The 27,912-nt window shown below is 40.5% G+C and overlaps 2 long non-coding RNA genes across 2 annotated transcripts in view; one reads left to right on the forward strand and one right to left on the reverse strand.

Annotated features, from left to right (window-relative positions):
- The window catches only part of LOC129528225 (uncharacterized), a 174,365-nt gene extending 164,590 nt beyond the window's left edge, over nt 1-9,775 (forward strand). The window contains exons 2-3 of the long non-coding RNA XR_008673458.2: nt 4,754-4,887; nt 8,452-9,775. This is a non-coding gene — a long non-coding RNA (uncharacterized lncRNA). The remainder of the gene's footprint in view (nt 1-4,753; nt 4,888-8,451) is intronic.
- LOC129528224 (uncharacterized) lies at nt 1,621-24,354 on the reverse strand. The gene is made up of 4 exons (XR_008673457.2): nt 22,688-24,354; nt 16,132-16,209; nt 14,735-14,863; nt 1,621-2,418 (listed from the first exon to the last, which is right to left on the reverse strand). It is a non-coding gene; the product is annotated as an uncharacterized lncRNA (long non-coding RNA).
- Between the last annotated feature and the right edge of the window lie 3,558 nt (nt 24,355-27,912).

The raw sequence follows: 27,912 nt of genomic DNA on the forward strand, positions 1-27,912 counted from the left end.
CGTCATTGTTTTCAGAGTAGATAGCAAACAAACGTGATGACTGCCCCTGTAAGCCTTTGAAAGTGCAGGTTCCTCTTTTGTCCTGATAAATGCCTTCCTCCCAAGAATTAGCAAAGCTATGGAATAGCTTAATCCCAAATCCCAAGAGGTAAAGGACAGATTATCAAGGGAGGAATAAAAGTCAGGTTTTATCCCCAAAAGACATGGGGATGGTTTTAGAGACAAAAGCTGAGTTGATCCCTTCTGCCATGCTCTTTGCCTTGTAGTCCGCTGTTTCTTAAGCACAGAAACCAAGTCACTTGCAGCTCCTCACTGAGGTTCTCCAGCAAATCAGGCAACCCAGTATGATCTAGTCGGAACTGAGATGCCCCATTAGTGATGGAACCTGGCTCCAGGGAGCTTCAGGTTTGGAGAATGGTATGGAAGCATTGGAAGGGGAGAGCAGTATTACTTGGAATGGGACACAGCATCTTGGCTTTCTTTTATCTTTTCCTTTCTCTCTCTCTCTTTTTTTTTTTCAGTGATTCTGATTTTTGCAGGTGTCTAAAGTCAGCTTTGTGTACACAGTGCTAACTAAACAATTTCCCCTGTGATCTCTGTAATCTCCTGGAAATGTTCATTGATTCCTTCCAATGTCCCCCACAACAGCCCAGAAGACTGGCAATTTCAAGTCATCTTAGGCATGTTAATACTTTCTTAAAGTCATATTGCAGCATACTGCACACTTCTCCCTCAAACAGTGGGTCTCAGAGGAAGATGATAATGACCCACTGCTACATCAACTTGATCATTAGAGTTTCTGTCTCTCTAAGCAACATCAGGCGGATAACTTGATCTAAAGAATATTTATTTATCTGTCCAATGCTGCAAATGGAGACAGAGAGAGCTCCACTGATAGAATCGCTGGGTGTGAAATCTTCATTGTTCAGTGTGATCGAGAGCAATGGAATGCTTGTTTCATTTAAATAATACCAAATTTTCCAACACTACACACCATCTGCCTTGGGAGCTGCCTGGCCCAGGCACAGAATTTAATGTATGTGGCATTTTTAATGTTTAAATGCAAGTTTGTTCTGGTTTTAGTCGAAAGGGTGGTAGTGAAGTAGTAGGCAGTGTTTTCACTGCTGAGGCTCAGATTCTTCATTGTTGCTGTAGATGAGGCCTTAGTTGGCCAACTGTCCATCTCTGAGCTTGACAATCTAGGAAAATAATTTTCCAAGAATATATATTTTTTTTCTGGGAGAACAGGAATAATCTTGCTTTGATATCCTCTGTGATTTTGTACACTAATAATTATAGTCAAGTCCCAAGTTTAAATTCTGGGAAACATTTCTCAAAGAATCCCCTAAAACTTTTGAACCAGGTTCTCTGATTAGTTCTACCTTCCATGAATGTATGGACCATTGTCTAAAAGGAAAGACTCTTTGAATTGTAACTAAAACCAAATATAAAATGCGCACACACACACACACACACACACACACACACACACACACACACGAGTTTATCTGGAGAGAAATCAAAGACTTATTTTGACAGAGACCTCTTGTGCCCAGGTTGCTCATGAATGTTATTTTGTGTAAAGAATACTAGAAGCAGGCTGGGTAACAACACAGGAAGTAAGTGCCACATTCATCTGTATTGTATAGTGAGTAGCATTTGATAAATATACCTTGTCTTGGATTCAGTATTGCTTAGGCTCTGTCCACAGTTTTAGGCAAAGAAACTATTTGGACTAATTATTTCAACAATCCAGGGTAAGGATACTGTATCAGTATAAGAAACTCTAACTGTTCAAATTAACAGCTCTACAATTTCAGCACCTTAACAGAATAATGGTCTATTGTTCCTCCCACCGCTGTTTTAGTATGAGTTGGGGGTAGTGTAAGGCTCTGCACCATGAAGTCATTCAGGGATCCAGGCTCCTTCCATCTTTTGTCACCTCCATCTTTACCATGCAGTCACCAAGATAACCACAGAAAACTAAGAGAGAAATAGAATGTGGAACCTGTACCCTCACTCCTACTGTCTTGGTCCCAAAGCCCCTCCTCAATACAAAAGGACTGGAAATGTAATCTGGGGCCAGTCTTTGCCACACCACATGCCATTGCCTTCATTACTAGATAGTTCATGTGAAAATATCCAGCTGCAATCATAGGGAATTGTTCCAATTCTCTCCATCTCATTGTGTCTTGGAGCTGGTGGAAGGAACACTTACAGAGCCACCTTCCTGAGGTACTACTTCATGAGTCCTAAGCCAGTGTCCTCCACAGGAGCAATGGCCTCATGGTGAGTGGTTGTGAACGGAGCTGATGACGTCACCATGGCACTCATGCCTGAGGTGTTCTTCCATCAGCTTCAGTGACTCCAGTCTGGTTTAGTTATTCTTTAGAGTAGCAGGACTTCTTTCACTTGCAACTTGAAAAAAAATGCATATCAAAATTAGGCCATAAATATTACTTAATTATATTGAAATAATAAATACGTTAGTAAATCCTAGTTTATAATTTTATAATAAATTAGTAAATTACTATTTTCTAATTTATTTGTTATAAATTAGTAATATTTATAATAAACTAACTTACAATAAATTGTTTATAATAATTTATAATAAATTCTCAATTATCAATTTCTTATACAAATTTGTTATACAATAGTATACATTTGTTATATAATATTCTTTATTTATATTACTTATACTAATTTATTATTTATTATTTACCATAATTTATGATACAGTATTTGTAAATTTTATTTATACTAGCATAAAATATTTTATTCTAGTGTTAAAGGTGCTGTGTTCTGAATTTATAGCCACATGCAGTACCAAATTCTTTCTCATTGCTCATTGTGTAAGCATTTGAACTTGCCTCTGACCTATCTGCTCCTAACACAATACTTCTGACCTACTGGGCCTACATTGTCAAAAATGTTAATAAATTTTTTCAGTCACTCTAAAATATTTCTTATATTTGTGACTTGTCCTATTTTAAAAATTGTAATAGAAAACAATAGAACAATGGGATTACTTCAAAAATTTTGCTAAAGGGTATTTGAACCACTTGGAGTAGAAGCTACCTTGCTGCGTTTATATGAATCCACTCCCTTGTGCCAGAGATAAATTTGTTGTAGTCTTTGTCTCTATTCTAAGTGTGCTATACAAACAGGGGCCTACTCCTCAGGAGAATAACCAAGCCAAGGATGTCATGTTCCATCTTTGTGATGAAATGCAGATTGGTCGTTAAAAGGCAAAGTCTTCATTTCCAAAAGCTGAATTTAAATGACGCTTTAAAAGATTTTAGCTAATGAAATTTAGTCCCCTCTCCTTCAAAAAAGAGGAATTTAAGAAAATGCTCTGGAACTTAGCCAGAGTATTAATTTGGTTTCAAAATGCATACATTTTCTTTTACTTCATGATCTCGCCTTATAGTATTTTGTTATCTAGAGGCTTGCAGACAAATGTCAATAGCCTTGTTGAGTTCAGCGTTACTGCCTGCTTGGTTTGTCTGATTTATTTCTGTGCCTCGTGGTTAGTTAAGCATAACCTGTGTGGTTTCTGGCTGTTCCAATAGCGAAAGGCTGTATGCACCAGGAATGGTGCTGCCACTCGGCACACTGTGGGTGAACCCATCATCACTCTGGCCAGGTTCCTCCTCTACCTTGCAGCCCTTTTCTTCATCTTCCTTGAACTAATTTGTTCAAGAAGGGATGACAGAGATGCCCTCTTCCTCTCCAGTATTTCTATCAGTTGAGGCTGATTTTTCAGTCTGGACTCTGCTTAGGAGGTTTTAGGTTTTGAGGGGGTTTAAAGATTCTTCCAGGACTCACCAACTAGTCCTGAAAAACTTCAGTTTTGGGAAGCCTCTTCCATCAGTTCCTCACAAATGTCCAAGCACGAAAAATCTCACTTGATTCCCTTATTTCTGTTCCCCTGGCTCGGATGAGTCACTATGGAGTTGGGTTGCTGCTGTGGGCTGGCCAAGGAGAATTGGATGAATGAACCCCTGTAACGCCATTCAATATAGCTGCTCTCAAATAACCAAAAGCTCTTATTGGAGTGGTAGCCATGTGCAAAGGCAGATTCTGCTTCCTGAAGCTGCCAGACCTTCAGGAAGATGCAATAAATGCAGTGACCTAGGAGAGACAGTCACTTTCTTTCCTATGGGATGCTGGAGAGGCAGGCATCACATCTAACACCTTCCAAGTTGTTTTGCTATAAACTCCAGTGTGGCTTTGGAAAATTCAATTTCAACCTGTCCCACACATTCCTCACCCTCAACACTATGAGTGGAGAAATTGAACCCATGGATTCATGGTGATGATGGTTGAGGTAGAACAGGTTGACAAAGGTGGTTTCTGCATGTCCAGGTCTCCTCAATGCCAAGGAATGCAGATGAAACATTTGTTAAACTAATCTGGTGGCCTCCAGTGCACCCACCAGCCCATGCCATGGTTCTGCATAAATGCCCATGGGGAGACAGGCAGCAGTAATCCAGACATTGGAGGATGGCACTCTCTTAAAGTGAGATTATGTAGCTCACCCTAGATGTGAACTTAGATGAGGAAAAAAACTGAATGACATTCGCAACCCGAAGTGATTCCACTTCATCATTTTGTACACATACATTCATGATGTGCTATATGTTATATATAATTTACTAAAGCATGCTTTTAAAAATAGATTTGAGGAGCATGGAGACCCCAGAAGTGTATGTTATTGTACTGGGCTTGAGTTTCTCTTTCCCTCCCACAGGGGACCTCTGAGGGTCTATTTGAGGGCATGAATATGGAAAATTCAGCTCCAGCTCCTCCACCCCACTCCCTGAACAGCACTGCAGAACTGTGCTAAGCTCTTGTGGCTTGGAAAGAACAGATGCAAGAGACATAGTAAGTATAAAAGGAATTTGGGGAATGGGTCCTAAGAATCACCATGTTTCCTATCACTCTCAGAAAATGCATCTATTTTCAGGGGGTACTGTACATCTGTGTGGCTCCAAACCACCAATTATTTTTCCAAGCAACATAATAACAGCTTTCTTCTGAAAATGTCAAACACTCAAATGAAATACAGCTTCAGAAATTTTCACTTAAGTTGATTTGTTCCAATTACTCAGACCTGCCTTGCACCCCTGCCCCCCAACACATAAAAGGCAAGTTCTGTTTTTATCATCCTGTTCACTTTTTCCAGATAAATAAAGAGACAGGAAACAAGAAGGCAGGAAGGAAGGATTGCAGGAAGGAAGGAAGGAAGGAAGGAAGGAAGGGAGTGAAGGAGGGAGGTAGAGAGAGAAAGAAACCACCTGAATTCTACATATCCTGTTAGAATACAACCACCCAGGACAGGAAATATCATTGAAGAAGGCAAAGAGAATACTGTCCCAGTGTATATCTGCACCCCTTTGTCTGTTTGGGCACTGAAAGGTCACAGATACCACTGGCCTTCCTGTTGAGCCACTCTGAATGTAATCTGTTGGGTTTGATTTGCTGAATGTATATGCACGTCAAAGATTGTGAGCATGGATTATTTATAAGCTGTTCACTTCCAATTAGTGCGGCTTAAAACGTGAGCTTCAACTTGGCACGCAGGAGCTGCAGCAGGCTGTTCTGAGAAGGTTGGGCAGGTCTGGGGGTAAGCAAGCCTCTTGCTGAGCAATGGTGTGAGCCAGTGGCTAAGGTAACATTTGGGAGCAGCCCTGTTTTGAAACAGATTCTTATTTCAGATCAGATAAACAGTCCTGCAAGTGACATGATAAAATACATATAAGGGTACATTTTCCAAGGGCTGCCCAGAAAGCAATGCATATAGGCCCAGAGACTGTTAGGTCATTTTGACCCATTACTCCTCAAGTGCCCACTTGGCAAATTGATGGAGTCACATTTAGGACCCATGTCCACTTTGGTGGAAACCCCATTTTGTACCTTGATGGAGGCTCACAGATAGTGGCTTCTAAATTCCAAGATCCGGTATGAAGGAACAGCTTCTGGGAAAATCAGTTTAATTTACCCATTTTTTTAATCAAATCTAATTAACCAAATTTAATTAACCCATTTGCTGAGGTTAATGAAACCCTTGTTAACCTGACTCAGAAGGAGGCTGGAAAGGAGGCCTTTTAAGCTAAGATTCCTAATAGGCTCCATGCCTCAGGGAGCCACGAACCCATCAGAGACAGGGCACCAGGTGCATGCTCTGAGGCTGCTGACTCTGTCCTGGAAGCCCGCAAGGGGCTGATTTGAACAGAGACCAGGATCAGAAGTGTGACCAGCACTCTAGACTCTCCTGAAGTTATTCAAAACCCGACTTAGTTATTTAGTCTAAAACAGAGTGGACCTCCAGAATCCTGACATGTTCCACTGAAATTGCGGCCGGGCACTCCAACACTGAACGGAAATGATTTGGGGATGATGTACACCATCAATTAGCCGACCTGCTGCTCCATGTTATGGGGGCCTCCTTCTCCATCAACGGTATTGGCGAGGCAGCCATAAAGACCCAAAGCTATGATTCTCTTGCCTGAAATTTAGTGTCAGTGCAGTAAACTGACGAGCTCAGCCTGTTTTGTAGTTGCCAGGAGTCACTGTTATAAAACTCCCCTTCATCTGGCATTGGCCAAAAGCCCTGTCAGCTGACTCAGCCAAGAAGGTTTGAACATCGTGAAAGCGGGTGCCCTTTCCTCCCTTGCAATGGTGTTTCCTTAGCAGTTCTTTACCCTGGCTGTGTTTTCTGACCCTTCGGGGACAGTTATCATGCTAAGCCTGTCCTTGCCTGGAGAGTGGTTCATTTCTTTCCTGAATGCAAAGCTTGTGCTCAGGAGGTAAAGAATGGGCCAAACCTCTGCAGACATACAGAGAGAAGAGGCTAAATAGGCACTCTCTGCAGTCAGAGAACATTCTGTCAGGACACAGAGGAGCTTGAGAGTTCCAGAGGGCACAGTATCAGGAAACCATGGAGGTCTTTTCTTCTCAACTCAAGAGATGGTGAGATCAGTTCAGGACTGGCCTGGCCAAGTGAAAAGATTTGGAGACATCACACATTGCTGCATGCAATGAGCTCAAAATCTAAGGTTGAGAGAGGAGGGGTTCACAGCGGCATGAGATGCACTTCCTCCCACACTGAAAGCTGCTGCTTCCCATTGGACCCTCCATGCCAGTGACCTTGAGGTAAAAGAGCAGAAATACAAAGTGAAGCATTTCTACTGCTTGAAAGGAATACATTTAGCAAGCCCCTTCCTCCTTCGATCTTTTGTAGGAAGACTGTGCCAAATGCCAGATGAACAATTTTATTCCTGATCCACCAAAAAGGGAAGGAAAAAAAAGCAACTGAGGCTTATAGGAAGGATTTCTGCAGAACAACATCAGTGGGAAAACATTGTAACAAGACTTGGATCAGATTTACAACAGGAGCAGAGCTTTTTCTTTATTGATTATTTTAAGTTTTTTTCAAAGAGTTTTCCTGGGACTTTTTAGAAAAATTCAATGGAAGACATTACTCATTTGCTTATGGGTGGAGATGGCACTTTTTCTAAGAAATGTAGTATATATATACATATATTTCTAAGTAATATATATTTCTCTATATAAATTTATATATATAATTTTAATAATATGGGTGGAGATGGCACTTTCTTTTTCTAAGAAATATATATATATTTCTAAGTACTATATAGGTGTGTCTATGTATATATATACCTATATAGTACTATATATGTGTCTATATATACCTATATAGTACTATATATACTTCTAATATATAGGTATATAGCATATACATTATAATATATAGGTATATAGCATATACATTATAATGTATAGGTATATAGCGTATACATTATAATGTATAGGTATATAGCGTATACATTATAATGTATAGGTATATAGCGTATACATTATAATGTATAGGTATATAGCGTATACATTATAATGTATAGGTATATAGCGTATACATTATAATGTATAGGTATATAGCGTATACATTATAATGTATAGGTATATAGCGTATACATTATAATGTATAGGTATATAGCGTATACATTATAATGTATAGGTATATAGTATACACATTATAATATATAGGTATAGAGTATATACAATATATTACTTAGAAATTTATATACATATAAATTTATATACATGTAAATTTATATACATATAAATTTCTAAGTAATATATATTACTTAGAAATATATAATTATATTATATATATTATATAACACCAAACAGAATATATAATATATTATATAATAAATTTAATATATAAAATTACATATGTTTATATGTAGTGTGTGTGTACATATATATATATATACACACAAAGGCACAGAATTTGGCATTACTTAGCATGGAAAATATAATATTTTGGGGGTGTTTTCCTAAAAATGGCCTAGCCTTTCAAATATAAAGCATCCTTTTCTTAAAATGTCTTAAGTTTTAGCCATCTCCCTCATTCTTTTCCAGATAAATGCCTCCAAATAACTTAGTCCTCAACCTGAAGCCAAAGTGATTTCGGTGTACCAGGATTGAAATACTTCTGTATTCACAACTGAATGGATAAACGGGCACTCCTTGTGGCTCCCCATTGTATGTCCCCTAGAGGGTCAGCAAGGCCAAGAATTGGTTTGTGGAACAAATATCCATTACTACAATCGGGGATGAAAAAGAGTACACGCCATGGATTTTGCTCTCGGGAGTGATTGATTCAGCGAGTGAAATAAGACCAACATGCACGGAAGGGTTGATGATGCTAGAATCTCCCACACTTTGCCAGCCACAGGGAAGTCAAATCAGTATTGACTTTGTTATTCAAATCAGCACCAGACCGGTCACTTTTAGAAGTGATACCATGGGAGGCAATTAAACCCAGGAAAATGCTGAGCACTAGAGTGACCATGCAAGAAGGGGCCTTAGAGCTAGATCCTGTACGTCTTCACCTGATGGTGCCAGGGCCAGAACAGAGGCCTGCAAGGGTAAGAGCAAGCTCAGCGCCACAGAACTTGTAGGTAACAGAGCCGGGCTCAAGTGCGCGCTTCCTGACTGCAATTTCAACACTCCCATTCAAGGTGAGAGTGAAAAATATTTTCCCCTCGGCTTTCCCCGGTGATATTCCCCTATGCACCAGCAGAGCATGAGGGTATGAGACGAAGATGCACATCCTAGCCCTAGCTTTGCTACTGACTAGCCACGTGTGTTTGAGCAACTCACAAAACGTCTCCAGATTTCAGACTCCTCATCTGTAAAATAAAGTCATTTGATTTGTCCATTGCTCTCCATAGTTCACCAAAGTGCCCCTCGTAGGAGAGTGGAATGGATCATGTTTAGAGTAGAAGCTTGGAGATGTGGCAATAAGTGACCTTGTGCAAGTGAGAAATGCACTCAATATATTGGAATTTGTGTGTCTTAATAATTTGTGTGGCTTCTACATTTTACTTAGTAATATATCTGTGTTTGCTTTCGGGTGAAAATACTGTTTGAAATGTCTTACTATCCATGAAACTTGGTTCACCAAAGAGGGCCTGTTTTCCCTGAGGTACAAGGACTAGAAGGTTTTCTGAGGCCACCCCCAGCCCCCATTCATTGATTTCATGTCTTAAGTTTGTGTTTTTTATTTTATCGCACCCTCCTATTTCTGGTTCCCAGAATGTAAGTAGTTCTCCCTCCACAATGTTCAACAGTCCTCAATAATGCCCGGCTATGTGAAGATGGAAAGGTGAGGGAAAATTAGCACCATAAGCAGAGTCTGGAAAGGTACACAGACATTTAACAGATGGAAACAGGAGGGCTGCCATTCTAGAAAGATATGAGGAGTGCTCATCAGCCTGGCTTCCGCTAGAGGAGATCTACTTTGGTGTCTAGCCAAATTTTGATCCTTTGCCTTAAATCTTTTCTGGAAAGAGATGGGCTATGAATAAATATTTGGATTTAGGAGGAATTAGTTTAAACATCTCTGAAAAATACCACATTATCTCTTCTTCAGATGCAAATCTTTTGAGTACCTAAGAGCGGATTTTCCTCTCTCTGGAGTCAACCCCAAAACCAAGCCTAACTTTGCCTTGGTTCTCTGACTGTAGCTCCCCTCACCTCTGGAACTGTGGGGTGACTGGGAATGGAAAGCGTAAAGCTCGGGGATGCAAAGAAAGATGGTTCTCACCCAGTCTCTGGGCATTTATCAGTAGAGAGGGAGGTCAGCCAAGTTCCTCATCTGCTACAGCAGCAAAGGCGATCTCCCCAGTGACTTTTCCAGATGGAAAAGTGCTCTGAGCTTCTGACCATCTCCCAGAGGATAAAGGGAATTTGATGAGGAGAGACTTTTGCTCTTCGAGGCAACTGTGCCTGCATGCATCAAGCTGTTGGCTGGCATCTCCAAGCACCTTGCACATAGTAGGCACATGATAGTGATTTGTCAGATGCACAAATCAATACCATTCTTCCACCAAAAAAGAAAAGATGGCAAGTGGTTTATGAAAAAGAACATTCCATTACAACAGAGCATCTGGGCCCAGGTTTAGTGTTCAAGCCTATATGTAGAGAATAATAGACTAACCTAGAAGAGGATGGAATTATTGTGTAACCAAATGATTTCCACTCTGGCTGCATGTTAGAATCACCTGGTACGCTTCTGAAAAATGCTGATGCCCCACTTGAGAGTAATTGAATCAGAAACTCTGGGGAGAAGCCCAGGCATTGGTATTTATTTGTAATTTCCCAGGTGGTTCTGGTGCACAATGAGACTGTGAATGACTCATCTCTCCAGGAAGGTGGAATGATTTACCCAGGATCCCACCAGGCTGGTGCGGGGCCAGGGAAGAGAATCCAGGTCTCCCCATCCAACCCTGTGTTCTTTCCCACACACCACATCAACTCTCCTTTGGCCCTGTGGCCTGTGGGATAACTTGCACTTTTCCACTGGGAATAGGGAGCCACAGCTGACCCACTAACCCCCTGGAAACAAGTGCCTCGGCACCATGGGAATTTTCCTGGTCCTATTTGTGGAAATGCTCCAACCTTGGATGTTTTTCCAGTAAAGGATATTATGAGCAGGGTCCCTTTGGTAACTGTCTATAAGCATTATTTGTGAGGCATGGGAAGATTCTGGCCCCAAAATATCCTCTTTGCCTTCAGTTACTTATGCTACAAGGCATGTTGCATGTTATAAGAATATTTTAGGGGGTTAAGAGATATTAGTTATTAGAATATAAAAAAAGCTGTGAGTAGCCCCTTCTGTCTTGCTAGTCTAAATGAAGTGTTGAAGGTTTAAGTACCTAGCACAGCGCTTAGCTTTAAGTTTCACAGTACTTAATGGCAACTACCTCTTATCCTATTCTTGTTATGTTTGCATAAACCACGCAGGGTCTTATGTACATTCTCTAATTTAATTATCACTCAAAACTTAGGAGGCAGTTTATATCCTTGTATTAAAATGAAGACACTGAGGCTCACATTCTAATTATGATGCCTATAGGTTTGAATGAAACTGGAAGTTCCTATTAGCTTGAACTAACCCCTTCTGCTTTACCTACGAGGAAAATGAGGCCTAGAAAGGTGCTGTGATTTTCTCTGCGAATATGTATCATGTTAAATTGTTTATCAGTGATTCATGTCATAATTAATGTATCAGTTCCTTTCAAAATTAGAAAAGGAAAGGCCTTTGAGTCTCTCTGTTTGGTGTTCAAATCCTGGTCTGACCATTTTCTGGCTGTGAAAAAACTTACTTAACTTGAAAGAGCCCCACCTTTGGAAGGAAAGGAGGAAGGCAGGGGAAGAAAAGAAGAGAAAGGGAGGAAAAGAAAGAGGAAGGAAAAATGCAGAGAAGGAGAAGAAAAAGAAAAAAAGAAAAGAGAAGAGGCAAGGAAGGGAGGGAGAGGACCATTCTCTACACAAGGCAGAGACAGAAGATACATGATGAGGAAGTGGTTGGTGGTGCCAAGCCACTGAAGATCAAAGGGTGCTTGGTGTTGCCTTCTAAAGGATATTTTCTTGAATCCAAGATTCCAATCAGAAGTCCAGAACCTGCTGCAAGAAGGAGGAGAAGGCTTGAAACTGGGATAAACAGAAGGAGGAAAAGTGTAAGTGAGAGTTTCTACAGAAACAGGGCAGGGGAAGAGCTGAATATGTTCCAGAGAAATTCAGGGACAAGAAAGATGTGAAAAGAAAATGCCAATGTTGGGTTCATGAAGGCTCTGAATGGCTTCCCTATAGGACTGAAGCAAAGGGCGTCGTAGGAGTCCGAGGCATGAAACAGTATATTCCACCAGAAGAATGTACGTCTTTGAAGTACCCCGCCCCGCCCCTCCCCCCCGAAAAAGGTCCATCGCGGACTATAGCTTTTGAAGAAAAAAGAAGGAAAAACCGGTGAAAGTGAATCAAAGGAAGTGATAAATCTGTCAGTGACCCTCTCCTGAAACAAAGCACATGACGCTTAATTAATGCACTTAGCTGCCTGACCAGAGGAACCTGGTAGTCAGGCCCACCTCCAGAGCCTCACCTAGTTCTGGAGTTCTTTGAAGATGAAAAGCACTTTTAAGTGTGGACTCGGACGATGACCACGAATGCTGTTAACTCCATGGGGAAAGAAATAAAAACACATATTAAATGTGTTATAATACTTATGAGCACCCTTTGAAGGCAGTGTCCTCTAAACGTAGGAAGGCATACATAAGGAAGTAGAGAAAAATGAGAAGGGGGTTGAGGGAGGTGGAGAGGCCAGGGCAGGCCTGGTAGGGGTGCTCTCTAATGCCACACACTGGACAGGGTGACAAAGAAGGCTTTAGGCAGAAGGAGGAGGGAACGGTGGGAGAGAGGACACTACCAATATGAAATGTCAAGTGCCAGGAACTGAGAAGAGAAAACTAAGGCCACTCTGAGACTGGGCCATGTGAGAAGAAAAGAACTGTGTCATGGTGAGGTAGAAGTCATTAAATGTCTAGAGAAGGTTCGTTACCCACATTTAAAGGCATCAAGCACCAAGGCTTTACTACTAGCCTGGGAAAACAGTGAAAGAGGACGTGAATAAGAAATTCTCAAAAAGCGGAACAGCGCTCCTGGATGAGAAACTGTAGAAGTTGAACGCTGCTCCTCAATGGCCTTTCTCTCCCTGTCTTTCTTTCTCCTGCCTCTGTGTGTCTCTGCTATCTATCCAACACTCATCAAAGTTAGCTGAAATGACAATAGGCAATACTCAAAAATGAGGAAAAGCAAAAAGTGGCATCCAGAACAAAGGTAGGGACCTGTTTACATGAACCATGTGTATTAGTGTATTTCTTTTTCTTTTTTTTCCCCCCCACTTAGGGAGATTTCTAAGGTAGCAGATGGGCCATTCAAAGCCATTCAAAGACTTTTAGAAAATGAGGCCAAAGAGATGAATAAATGGTGAGAGTAATGAGTCTTGCTTTTAAATGGAATTCGTAATTTCTTTCTTTTTTTTTAAAATTAAATTTAATATTTTTTTTGAGACAGGGTCTCTGTTGCCCCAGCTGGAGTGCAGCAATGCAATCATGGCTCGCTGCAGCCTCAACCTTCCAGGTGCAAGCATTCCTCCTGCCTCAGCCTGCTAAGTAGCTGGGACTACAGACACATGCCACCATGCCCAGCTTTTATTTTCTTGTAGAGACAGGGTCTCGCTATGTTGCCCAGGCTAATTTATTTCTTTTAATTATTTGATTCAAGAACATAAGAGCATATCTGAAGTTTACTCATAAATTTGGGGAGACTTTCATGCCATCGGACTAACCCCGCAGAGGAGGGCAAGAAGAGGCCAAGTGGTATGGCAGAAAGAACATGCAAGTGGTGGCCCCAAGCTCCAACTGCTTTTATTTGCTCCTCTGGGGACATTCAGCCTTGGCCTGTTACCAGATTCTGAGGTTCAGTTTTCCCATTTGTGTCAGAACTATGGTATCTCAGACTGGACTCAAGAAATCTCTTTTTCTGAATTGACATATCACCAATACTTTGTGAATAAAATTTTGGAGCTTTGCCATTTTCATTACCTCCTGATACCTGTTTCAAAAAAGTACTGCTTTCCAGGTATCAGCTTATGAATCTGGGAGAAATCGCATCAGCTGTACTTAAGGCTTCCTTCTGCTAACTTCCTCGTCAAGACATTGTTGAGTTTGATGCTTCTTTCTAGGCAGCCCCAGTACAGTTTCTTGGGACGAAGTATGTTCAAGGCACCTTTCCTATTCTACCCTAATAAAGTAAGTGGATAGGACCATCTCTCAAGTGTTCCTGGGCCACCTCTTCCTGTGTACCTTGGACACATCCATTGGGAAGGCCTCAGAGCATGGTGAGGCTAAGACCTGGGTGTAGACTAGGCCCTCTCATGCATCAGCCGTGTGGCTGGAGCAGATGTTACTCTTCTTGTCCCTCAGTTTTCTCATCTATGAAACAATCATAGTAAGTGTGCTTCAGAGAGTTGTGAGTGTTAGATAAAATAGTACATAAAAAACACTTAGCACTATGTCTGTTTTAGAGTGAAATCAATAAACGTAAACTATTATCATAATGTCATTGTCATTAATACAATTACCAGGAGCTTATTACATAATGAGTAGCCACAAATTAAATTCTACTCACTGCTCTGGTTGTTCATGACTCATATGTTTTTTACATCCCCTTTCTGATTCTTATTGCTGGGTAGTTTTTTTTAAAATTAAAATATAACAAGCCAGATATTGTTTAACGATAACAGTTAATTCAGGAGAATTATTTTTTCTCTTTTTTAAACACTTTAATTCATTCCACCTACCTTTATATTGGGGTCCTCAGGGTTAATTAGGAGCAACTTTGTACTTGGATAGTCGGTTAATCACCAAGAAGAATGTTGGAAGAAAGCTACTCATATGCTTTTCATCTCAGCATCCAATTCCCAGGAAACCTGGAAAAAACCATTTTACTTGTCTAAGGCCACCTACAGTATTAGGTAATTATTAAAGCTGATTGCATATCAGAGCCTAAATACAGTGCTGCAGAACCGTGCTCCCCTCATGCTCCCCTCACGGCAAATGAATCAGAGACGCTGCCATGTATTTTTGAAGAGTAAATCTTTGTGCTAATTAATTATATTAATATCAACATGTTGATATTGATATAATTACCACAGTGGATGACACTGATATAATTAGCACAAATATTTACTCTTCAAAAATAAGTGGCAGTGCATATGCATATAATAACCTTGATAATAATACTGAGCTGTTATAGCATCACTTTCTCTGAGGAGTTTACAAAATACATAAATAGCAAATAATTAAAACTCAAACTCCGTTGAGAGCTTTGATAGCATCATTGAGCAAAGTTGAAGGGGTTTATGCAGTCAGAGTAACCTCATAAATACATTCTGACAGGGGCATTTTTTGCCCAAACAGAAGTGACTCTCTAAGCAGCTATCAGTAGGCCTAAAACTAAGAGATATACCAAATTCTGTAACTGAATTGAAACTGAATAGGGCCCTGTCTCTTTCTTTACTCTGACTCATGTTCAACTAATCTAAAACCACAATTATTTTATTCTAAAATGAAACAGAATTGGGTAAAAGCAAGGATGTTGGGATACAAGACAGAAAATATATTCAGGTGTCTTGTCCCCAGCGTCTTTTACGTAGAAAGACCATGGGCTTGCTAAATCTATCCAGAGGCCATCTCTCTTTTGTTTGAAAATGTAGACTCCACACCTCATCACATGTGGTACCATGAGAAGAGAGGTGGCATGGTGCCTAATGGTTCCATTGGCACTCTGCTGTCAGGAGCGATGAGAACCAACTTTCCCACTGTGTTTGTGATGGGAGATATTAATCTCAACCAATTTCTTATTTCTTTATTTCTGAGAACAGGCTAATTGAGTTTCACATTCTCTTACCATTACAAGTATATTTACTGCCACCAGCACAGCATATATGCACAGAAACACACACATACATATCTGCACATGCAAACAGATAAACATCACACACAAAACAAAACATAACTGTGAGTTCCAATGAACCCATTGATAAGCATGAAAGATACAGGCCAGGAGACTTTTAAAATATGTTGCATTTACAGAACATTGTGCTTACTGGCAAACATCGGAAAAGTAAAATTGGCTTCATGGACTGACAGAAAGAGACATTAGTTATTTTAACCCTCTTTTCCTCTAAGCACTAACTTCTATAATGGAGCATCCCAGATGTTTTGCTTCTTAGTGCCTCTTTGGATGTGAAGACTGCACAGCAGGAGGCAACATCTGGGGGAGAAAGGAGAGACTGTGTAAGAGACTTAGGATATTGGTGTGCACCCGGTTGTGATTCTTGGATATGTTTCAGAGAATTTTTTAAAAAGGCAGTCTCCATTGTAATTATCATTTATAATTAATTTCTGGGTGCAATAGCAGAAGAGTATTTCAATATTCCAGTTTTCTAGAGAAAAAGGATTTTTCTTGCATTTATGCAGATTTAGAATTTCAGCTGTAAATTGACCTCCTCCTTACCACAAACCATATTGTTTTGCAACCTCTTAATACATAAAACTGCTTTGGTCCTTCAGTGAAAGATGTCATTTTTACCATAATGAGAAACACTGGAAAGTCTCAGCATCTCATGAACGTCATTGCTCAGACAGTGCTTGGTTCAGGGAGGGTTTGAGGTTCAATCCTGATGCTTATGATTGTCTCATTTCACTCTGACATCATAATTGAGATGATCTCCACTGATTTTTTCCCTTACATTCATTCTTGCTTTCAAGTTTAATCATCCACTACAATTTGGACATAACAGCAGTGGAATGGGTGTTTTCTGAAAAACACACATTGGAATCATTTTGCACTGTAGCTTCAGTTCATGATGTTTTGCTAAGCAGGTATCCAAAGGCACACACTGAAATCATTTTGCCAGCATACTCTTGCCTTTTAATAGCTTCCTAACAGGGTATCTGAAGAAACACTCTTGAAACATTTTGCCCTCCTAATTTTATGTTGTAATGACATCAAAATGTCGTAAAGCAATTACCGTCCCAAGCACAATGATCTTTAGAAGTTACTTTCTCTATAGGCTCATTAACTCCTTTCTAGCTTTAATATCTTGATTGTTTAAAAAAATGTTTAATACTAATTGAGAGGCTTCATTTAGAACTGAATACCATTTATTTAGCACAATCTCTCTCTCTCTTTCTCTCTGTGTCTGTCTGTCTCTCTCACTCTCCCCTCTCTCAACCAAACTGGACTAAGCTGACAGAACCCTGTATTTACAGATACACCTTCTGACTGCTCCAGTTAAGATTCAAAGTGGAACTGATCTGGTACAAAGCAAAAATCAGCCTAGTGGATTGCTCTGGAGTCAAAGGAAACAGTAGATAGCGGCTGTGTCCTTGGCAGTGAGCACATCCCAAAGTTTCTGCACTGCCTGAAAAACATGAGGCCGGGTACTCATTATGGGGTCTGGAAGAAATGTGAGATGCTTAACTGGAGAAGTTCTATGTGGCAACACGACCATCTGATTCCAACCACACTTAGTTCTAATGACTGAGATCCACCAGGTATATTTCTCCAAATAAAAATGCTAAATCAAGGGAACAAACAATGATGCACTGGATTCAGTTATTCTGTGATATAGGCTGTGATTTGCAGCTATACCCTCCTGAAACATCTGTAGGAAGAGTTAAAGCTTAAGTTTTCCTCTGGGCCATTTGAAATAAGTAAAGAATAGCCACCAACCTCTATCACCTTTTCTAATATAAACATTAAAACAAATGTTGTTGTCTCACATGTGCCAGATAATATTCATAACTTAACCTTTAACTGTCTGAGCACGTTCTTATCTGGATAATGGAAGGGTTGGAAATGAGCTCAACGAATTTGCACAACACAATGCCAAGGATGTAATGGCCTCTCTACTCAAATCAAGAGATAAGATGGTCTCTGACTTTTTCTATAGACTCTCCGTCCATGACTAAACAACATAGCTCTGTTCTTGCCAAATATTTTTTTTTCTGTTTTAAGCATCCTCAAAGGTGACCCATAGAGTTCTAGCAACCAGTTTGATCACAGAAAAGAGGCAGAATGATTGGTTCAGATGTCTGAAAGTAAAGCTAAAACTGGGAGGAGCTACTTGGTTAATAATAAATAACAAGAAAGATAGATGAATAAAAATAAGCATCTTAATGATTTACCATTGCTATGAAACCAATAGGCTGGTAATCCAATCCGATATCTGCAAATTTGTATAATCCTCAGGGCAAAACAATTTAATGGGCTGTCTCTTTTATAGTTACAAAAGGCCTTTCATGTGATCAATTATACATAAGAGTACAATAAATGTAACTTTCTTCATACTAATCACATCTAACTTAAATTCTCTTGTTGGTCTTTGGAGTGTATGTGGCGTTCCCAATAAAGTTTTTAGTTCTGACTCTTACCAAAAGTTAATCTGCCCAGAACTTCCAAATAAATCCTCAGTATGAGATCCTTTTTTTTCACACTAAATAAAACTGTTCAAACAATACGGTTTGTTAGAAAACTGCCACCTCCTCCTGTTCTGGCCCCTTCCTCGACACAACAATCCTGCTGCCTCTCTGTAAGCCAGTGAGCAGTGGGGGGTTGGTTTGATTGTTTTTCTTCTGTTTGGTTTTGTTTGTATTTTGTTGAAAAGGCAGCCTAACACTGTGTTAACACCGTCACCTGAGGCTAACAAAACTTGGCTAAGAGATGGAGATTTCCAGTCCTCACTCCAGTGACAGGTCCCAGAAGGCCCTCAGACCCTCCCAGATTCGTATAAAGTCTAAATTCCCATCTGTTTTATTATACGTTTAATTGGTTTGCTCCTCTATGGAACAGGAAAGTAAAATGAAACCCCTCATCATGTGCCACTTAAGTTAGGGGTAAAGGTCACGCTGACTCTCAAAGAAGTGTAAAAAATAAGAAATGACTAAATTCCTCCCAATTGCCTAAGTCAATCAGTTGATGCCTGACTCTGAGTTGGTTGATTCAATAAATTGGTTTTTTAGCTACTATTAAGTACCAGAAACTATTCTAGATGCTGTAGATATGGTTATAAGTAAGAATTAACTCTGTATTTGCTTCCAAGAGTAGAATGGACTTTAAGACCTCCCCTGTTCCTAGACACACGATATACAATTCATTTCACAATGGGAAGCATCTCAGGACATAAAGTATAGGACTGAGGAAAAGAATAGAGAACATCAGTGGGTTCTTTTCTTCAAGCATCCAAGAAGAAAAGGAAAGGTTTCTCAGAAGGGAGATTTCTTAAGGTCCTAGTTGGGGGATTACTCAAGCCCTAGAGGACCCATTTTGGAGTTATACATCCTGAGAAAGTTGCATGTATGTGAATGTTTAGGAAAATCCAGGCCTAACTACTAAAATAAAAGGTGAGAGAGTTTGTGTGTTTGTGTGTGTATTGTTTGCCCAAGAGTACCTAAGAAAACATATTCTGAAGGCTCACTTGCTGCCTGCTCCATGATTGTGGCCTTTCAAGTGTGGTTTGCTAAAGAAATCAGGCACAGTACAGCAAATTGGAAAAATGAGCTGGAACATCATAATCTACCTCAGCTAGAGCAAAGAAAAAGACATCTGGTAGACCACTTGGAAGCCAGCCAATGACGAAGACTTCAATTAAAATAAAGAATGTGTCCTCAGGAGAGCATCTCCGAGCTCAAGAAGTTATAAGTCCAGTGAGCTACTTGAAAGCCAACTACTAGAAAAAGCCATTTTCAAATAAAACAATCAAAGTGAGCAGGCTTTGAATTCTTCCAAGAAACCTCTTTCTGCATGTCTGTCCTAACTAATGATTTAATAGGAGTTAGACAGGCCACTACCCAATGCTGGAAACAGGCTGTTATACAAGAAGAGAAGCTATAGGTCTGCTTGTAATGTTTCTGGGGAAATTCAAATATTAGCATCAAGTTACAGGGGGTGCTATGGTGCGGCAGAGGGTGAGCTGGACTAGGAATTAGCTGACCTGGGTTCCAGTTCCAGCTTTGCCACTTTTTACTTGTGAGCCTTAGGCAGGAGACTTCATCCTTGTGGGTCTCAGTTTCCTCAGCTGAAAATGAGGTTACTAAAACCTGCATCATAGAAATAAAGGGAGAAGTACATGAAATATTCCATGGAGAGACGCTTAACACTAGTGCCTGGCATATAAAATGCTTACAACATGTTAGCTAAGGAGTATAAACCTGATAAAAGATAAAAATCATCTTTGCTAAAAAATCAGCTATTGATGTTCATATTAGAGTAATGGAATCTGATATAAAGAGCATATATGAAATAAATACTCTAACCCTTAAGATAATGTTGTGTTTTCCTGAAGAAGAATCATGTGACTATCGAAGGGACAAAAATAATTTTGTAGAGTCCCAGAAACAGAAACAACTGGACACCAAGGCATCGAATCTCCACTCAATAAAAGAAATAAAGGGTCGGTGGTTGCAAGTGTAATGAGGGTTCTGTAGACTGAAGTTGCACAGAAATTTTCAATAGACATGCAGTCTACTTACTTCTTGGTATATCAATAACAGAGTTTTTTGTTAATATTCTTGATATAAAATTTTTAACAAGACCATTTCTATATTATAATTATTCCCAGAAATGCCAGTAACCATGAAGTTAAACACCTGAATTCAAGAGAATTAGCATAGATTATGACCCTAACTCTTTCAAAAAATTTATTTTAATTGACATAAAAACTGTTTATCATGTATAACATGTTATTCTAAAACATAGTTAATTATTGTATATGGTATGAGATGAGGGTCTAACTTTATTCCTTTGCATGTAAATATCCAGTTGCCCAAACACAATTTCCACACTGTTTAATGGTTAAGTCTACCTAATTAATGTGTGCATTACTGCGCATACTTATTTTTTTGTGATGAGAACACTTAAAATCTACTTTCCTAGCAATTTTCAAGAATGTAATACATTGTCATTAACTATAGTCACCATGTTGTATGATAGATCTCTTAAGTTTATTCTTCTTATCTAACTTTATTCTTTTGCATGTAGATATCCAGTTGCCTAAACATGATTTAGACACTGTAAAACGTATATTTTGTATATTAACCCCTTAATATCCAAATGTGTAAGGGGTTTTTGGATGTAAACCCTTAATATCCAAATCTCCAGAGGTATGGTTTGCAAATATTTTCTCCCATCCTATAGATTGTCTTTTCACTCTGTTGATTGTTTCCTTGGCTGTGCAGAAGTTTTTTAGTGTGATATAATCCATTTGTCTTTTGCTTTTATTTTGGGGTTCGTATTTTAAAAAATCATTACTCAGACCAGTGATATGGAAATTTTCCCCTATGCTTTCTTCTAGAAGTTTTATAGTTTCAGGTCTTACATTTTGTCTTTAATCCATTTTGAATTAATTTTTATATCTGGTGTGAGATGAGAGTCTAACTTTATTCTTCTGCATTTGGATATCCAGTTGTCTAAACACCATTTATTGAAGAAACTCTCCTTTTCCTATTGTGTTTTCTTGGCATTTTGTCAAAAATCAATTCACTATAAAGGCATGGGTTTATTTCTGGGCTCTTTATTCCATTCCATTGGTCTACTTGTCTCTTTTTATGCCAATACCATGCTGTTTATGCTGTTTGGATTATTAAAGCTTTGTAGTATATTTTGGAGTCAGGTTATGTGATACCTCTAGCTTTGTTTTTTGGGGTTTTTGTTTTGTTTTGTTTTGTTTTGCTCAAGATTACTTTGGCTATTCAGGGTCTTTTGTAGTTCCACATAAATTTTAGGATTTTTTCTATTTCTGTGAAAAATGTCATTGGGATTTTCATAGGGATGGTTTTGAGTTTTTAGATCACTTTGGGTAATATAGACATGTTAACAATATTAATTCTTCCAATTCATGAACATGGTATGTCTTTCCACTTATTTGTTCCTTCATTTATTTTTATCAATATTTTATGGTTTTCAGTCTTTCTTTCACATCCTTGGTAAATTTATTCCTTTTCTTTTTTTTCTTTTTTTCCTTAGATGGAGTCTCACTCTGTCACCAGGCTGGAGTACAGTGGTGCGATTTTGCTCACTTCAACCTCTGCCTCCCAGGTTCAAGCCAATTCTCCTGCCTCAGCTTCCTGAGTAGCTGGGACTACAGGCATGCGCCACCATGCCCAGCTAATTTTTGTATTTTTAGTAGAGACAGGGTTTCACCATGTTGGCCAGATGGTCTCAATCTCTTGACCTCGTGATCCACCCACCTCGGCCTCCCAAAGTGCTGGGATTACAGGCATGAGCCACCACGCCCGGCCGGTTAAATTTATTCCTAAGTGTTATGCCTGTAACTCTTGAAAAAGTAATTCTTAAATAAACATCAATTAATATTCTAGAGAGAATTTGTTCATTGAGACTTTCTTATTCACTAAGCACAAACAAAACCCATCTCTGCCAGGCCTTCTGTATTATTATAACATTTAAATTGATCTGTGTTTGTGTATCTTTCTCTTTAGCCAGTCAGGAGTGTCTTGTAAGTAGAGGATGACTGTTACTCCTCTTTAAATCTTCAGCTACTATCAGAAAGACTGGCATATAGTATATGCAAAAAAAAAAAAAATGTTCAATGAATGAATGAAAGAATTCACCAGGAGCAATGCCTTGTGGAGCAGGATATATAAGTTTTGTGGTTTGTATATCTAGATAAGGGCTGGGGAAGGGGAGGAGAGGGTCATTAACAGAAGGTAAATGATAGAAATAGACTCACCTTATACTTCAGAGTTTAGCTTGGAGGAGATGGTCCTTACATTCCCAAATCCAAACAATTGCTTTATTGGGCTGCTGACCCCAGGAAAGATAAAGTTCATTAGTAAACACTGTCTTCCTATTTGAAAACTGATGGATAAAGTCTGAAATAAAGATAGGCCAACTATGACTCCCAAAACTAATGACTGCTGATTACAATAGAAGAAATCCCCCATCCCCTGCTACAGAGACAGCCTGCCCTCCAGCAGACGTGGAGGAATAATGCCTTTGCTCTCTTGGAAGATTCAGAGGGATCTGAAAACTGTCAGGCCTTGAGAAGTGGGAGTAGGTTTTTTGTGAAGCCAAGGATATGTGGATTCCAGGAGTCTGTGCCAGAGAACCAGGGCCTGACAAAGAAAATCCCCTTAAAAGTGGTAAGAGAAAAGAAACCGAAACCAAAACATGAATCAAAAGCACAGAAAAAAAATGGAAGAAGCTAGTTTTTTTGCCAGCTTTGCAACTGTACTGAATACAGTTGTGAATAATAAGAAGAGGAGGAAGTCTAGGATCCTTATTCGATAAGGCCTTGTAAACATGTCTCTCATTGTTACCTTTCTCTTCTGACTTTTAATGGAGAGAAGCACATATAGTAAATGAGTCTGCATCATCAGATGGAGTATTAGCATTTGGGCTGATTTCTTCCTAATGCTTTAACACACATCTTCAATTCAAAGAAGCCACATGTGCAGATGCCTTTTCCACAAGAAAGAAAATTGAGAGAGAATAGAGGCATTGTCCATCCCACTGCCATAACCTTTCACAGCCAGAGATCATAAAAGCCCTTACTGTTGGCCAAATGCTGGTCCCTTCATCTGGGAGTGGGCAGCACTTTGAGGAGGAAGGAAAGATGAAGGTTTCTCTAGGGTATCTCATTATCACACCAATTGGAAGGCCACCCTGAAAGTGAGAATCTACAGTGCCCAATACACACACATGGAATTCACCCATGAACTTGTCTTTTCTGTGAAAGTCCCCTTCACTCTGTTTTGTCTTAAAACCACACTACCTGCAGCACTGGAGAACAGAAAGGAGCCACACAGTTCTGGGGTCTGACCCTGGCTTTGCCCTTCACTGGCTTCCCCAACTTAGACAAGTTCATTACCTTCTCTAAGGTTGTTCAATCTTTCTAAAGAATACAGAGTGTGTTACCTCTCTTAAGGGTCACCTAGAGGATTGAATGAGCGAGCCTATGTGAAAGTGCCTGGCAGGTGGTGAAAACTTAATTAATATGAGTTTCCTTGATGCTCTTGTTCCAGAGCAGAAGTACTCACCCAAGGGGACCTGTCAGGCTTAGCCTCTTTATTCCACATTTCTCCCCACTCACCACAGTAGCTTGGCCAATATTATGGGACAGAAGTTACCTAGTCCATGATGCCAAATCTCATGTCATTTTCTAGAATGTCTATTATGAAGTTTGTGAGGCCAGGCACAGTGGCTTATACCTGTAATCCCAGCATTTTGGGAGGCCAAGGCGAGAGGATTGCATGAGCCCAGGACTTCAAGACTGGCCTGAGCAACAGAGGGAGACCTTGTCTCTCCAAAAAAATTTTTTAAAATTAGCTGGGCATGGTGACACGTGTGCATGTTGGCAGGTGCCTGTGGTCCCAGCTACTTGGGAGGCAGGAGGGAGGATCCCTTAGGCCCAGGAGTTTGAGGTTGCAGGGAGCTATGATCACATCACTGCATCCAGCCTAGGCAACAAAGTGAGACCCCGTCTCTTAAAAAAAGTTTGCTCGGCCCAGTTACTCAGGAGGCTGAGGCAGGAGAATCGCTTGGACCCAGGAGGTGGAGGTTGCAGTGAGCCAAGATCGTGCCACTGCACTCCAGCCTGGACAACAGAGCGAGACTCTGTCTCAAAAAAAAAAAAAATTTTGCTCAGGAGACTGACGCAGGAGAATCGCTTGAACCCAAGAGGTGGAGATGATTGCAGTGAACCAAGATCGTGCCACTGCACTCCAGCCTGGGTAACAAGAGTGAAACTCCGTCTCAAAAAAAAAAATTGTGAGCCCCCAAATTGTCAGCTTCAGGTAAGTATGGCAGAGCTACAAAACCCAACACCATCCATGATTTTGGAATTCTCTTGGCTCTTGAAAATAACATGAATAGTAATGCAACAATAATGAAATTCTGCTACTTTTAGTAGCTTATAAGTAAGTTAAATAGTTTGCTAGGAATCTTATGTAATAATTTTAACTTAAAGGAGTTATTATTTTTGAGCACTTATGTGCCACTGTAATGTGTATTACCTAATAACAATCATATAAATAATAATAGCTAATATTCACTTAAGCTCTTAAAATCTGCCTGGCACTCCCTCCCCCCTTGTATAGGAAGTTGAGGCTCCAAGAAGGAAGCGACTTGCTTAAGGCTACACAGCTCATAACTGGCAAAGCTGGGATATCAATTTAGGACTAATTCCAAAGGGTGTGCTTTTAATCACTATACCTTGCTCCTTTTGTGAGAAATCAGTTTCAGGTGAGATAACCTCAGAACATGGAATGTTCCCAGAGCCATAGAATGACCCTGGAGATAAAGGGCTGCCTTAAATCAGATAGTATCTACTTTGGCCCACTCTAAATTTAGGGCCTCTGAATGCCCCTGCTCTTCAATCTGTACCCTCAAAAACATGCCCCTTAAGGGAGTGGCTACAATCTGAGAGTGTTGTGTCCCTTGATCCAGCCCAGGATTAGACACCGTAGATTTGTTTTGGGCGAATACCCTTTCTTATTTCCTAGCCACAACCAATCAACCTACTGTGGGACCTGGGACTGCATCCTGGGAGGACTGTTTTAAGGAGTAACTTTTGGGCTGGGCGTGGTGGCTCACGCCTGTAATCCCAGAACTTTGGGAGGCTGAGGCAGGCATATCACAAGGTCAGGAGATCAAGACCATCCTGGATAATGCAGTGAAACCCCATCTCTACTAAAAATACAAAAAATTAGCAGGGCGTGGTGGCAGGTACCTGTTGTCCCAGCTACTCAGGAGGCTGAGGAAGGAGAATGGCGTGAACCTGGAAGGTGGAGCTTGCAGTGAGCCAAGATTGTGCCACTGCACTCCAGCCTGGGCGACAGAGCGAGACTCCATCAAAAACCAAAAAAACAAAAAAAAACAAAAAAAAGGATTAACTTTAGCAATGGCAGAGGTGCAGTCACTTCTTATAATTGTAAATTCCAGGATCTGGAGTAGGTGCAGTCACTTATAATTGTAACTTTCAGGATCTTGATAGTAGCGTTCTCATGCTGCTATAGAGAACTGCCTGATACTGGGTAGTTTATAAAGGAAAGAGATTTAATTGACTCACAGTTCCTCATTGCTGGGCAGGCCTCAGGAAACCTACAATCATGGCAGAAGGTACCTCTTCACAGGGTGGCAGGACAGAGTGAGAATGAGTGCCAGCAGGGAGAATGCCAGATGCTTATAAAACCACCAGATCTCATGAGAACTCACTCACTATCAGGAGAACAGCGTGGGGAAACCACCCCCATGATTCAATTACCTCCCACTGGGTCCCTCCCACAACATGTGGGGATTATTACAAGTCAAGGTGAGACTTGGGTGGTGGGGACACAGAGCCAGAGCATATCAGTTTCTTTTTTCTGAAATGCCTCATCCACCTTCTTACTGTGGTCTGGTGCTTCCCTAACAAGTGAAAAGTCTTCACTGTACGAGGTGATTGGCCCTGGAAAAGAGAACTTAAATGCAAACCAAGGTGGAAATACCCAGTGTGTTTCTATATTGGAGATTTCTATATTGGGAAGGAGAGGGAACTTGGATGCCTAGAAATGGAAAAGAGAAAAGGATGTACTTGGAAAAGGCCAGAGACACCCCCAAACAATACACCTCTTTTAGTCGAGCCAAGAACAGAGCCCACCCTGAATTAGTGTGACAGCCTGCAACAAATGGCTGGGAGCCACTGGATTACAGGAACGTGGCTGAGGTATGGGAGGTGTGAAAAGAAAACCAGAAAAGTTAAGAGCCCTGGCTCTGGAATCAGATGGGATTTCAAATCTCACTTTTGCTACTTGACAGCTGTGCATAACCATTGGGAAAGTGTTTTATAGTCATTGAGCCTGTCTCCTCCCTCACAAAATGGAGATGGTACTAATGCCTCTCATTCTCTTTGCCAATGAAACAAAAAAAATACACATAAAGCATTTCTAACAATGATTGACAAACAGTTGGTGTCTGATAAATGTTATTGACAATGATACTGCTAGTTAATACCATCAACTTTCGCCAGCCTCCCAACTCTCCCTCATTCAGAGGGAGTGATCTCCTTCATTCAGAGGGAATGATTAGGGAAGTTCATCTTCATGGGTTTGGAGTGCTGACAAATGTCCTGTGGAAAAAGACCATGGAGGAGCAAGGGATCAGGAGGGGAAGGCCGGAGTGTGGATTCCATTAGCATTGGGATCTGATGACTATGGGGCTTCAGAAGCACTTCTGAGAGCAGCTAAGGCTCCAGATGCTTCATTTTTTACAAAGTTGCTTAATGCAGAGCACAAAGACTTTATTATTTCCATTGAAAACTCCAAACTTTCTGCTCCTACCTAGTAGGTAAATATTCTCTTCCCCATTTGCAGGGTGGTAAAAACAAGGCCTGACAGACCCTTGCCAGTGTCTGAGTGTGCACAGTGGGCCCTGAGGCTGCTTTGTCCAGGGGCAGCCCCACATCTGCTGGCTCAAGCAAGTCGATTGGCCATCGGAGTAGTTCGTCTTTGCCTCGTTCCTGAGTCCTGAGAAAATGATCAGCCGCCTGAGAGGATGTGTTACAACTCACTGCTTTTTAAGCTCCCCCAACACTGTTTCTGCAAAAGTTGCTCAATTTCAAAATGATCTTTTTACCAAACCTTGATTTCTACAGGTTGAAGCCTTCCTGTGACACATGGCAAGCAGGCTGGAAGTCAAGTGGTGTTTCCCTTACAAATTACCCAGAATGCTAAGAATGATATATAATCTGTGCCTGAGCCCTCGAGCTGTCTCAGACATGGTGATGGAAACCAGGTAGCTGTCTGCTCGCAGGCAGTCACACATGGCTCTGGGTGGAGACTAGAATCACAGGGAGTTTTCTCGTAAAACCGAGAAATACGGCACTGTCCTCCAGAGAGGAAGAGCATGTGACCTGCTTTATTGCTGTGCCTTTGAGCCCATGAGTCGCCGATGAACTTCAGTGGCTCTTCCTGGCTG

Source organism: Gorilla gorilla, chromosome 17 (assembly GCF_029281585.2).
Source record: "Gorilla gorilla gorilla isolate KB3781 chromosome 17, NHGRI_mGorGor1-v2.1_pri, whole genome shotgun sequence".
Taxonomy (NCBI): Eukaryota; Metazoa; Chordata; class Mammalia; order Primates; family Hominidae; genus Gorilla; species Gorilla gorilla.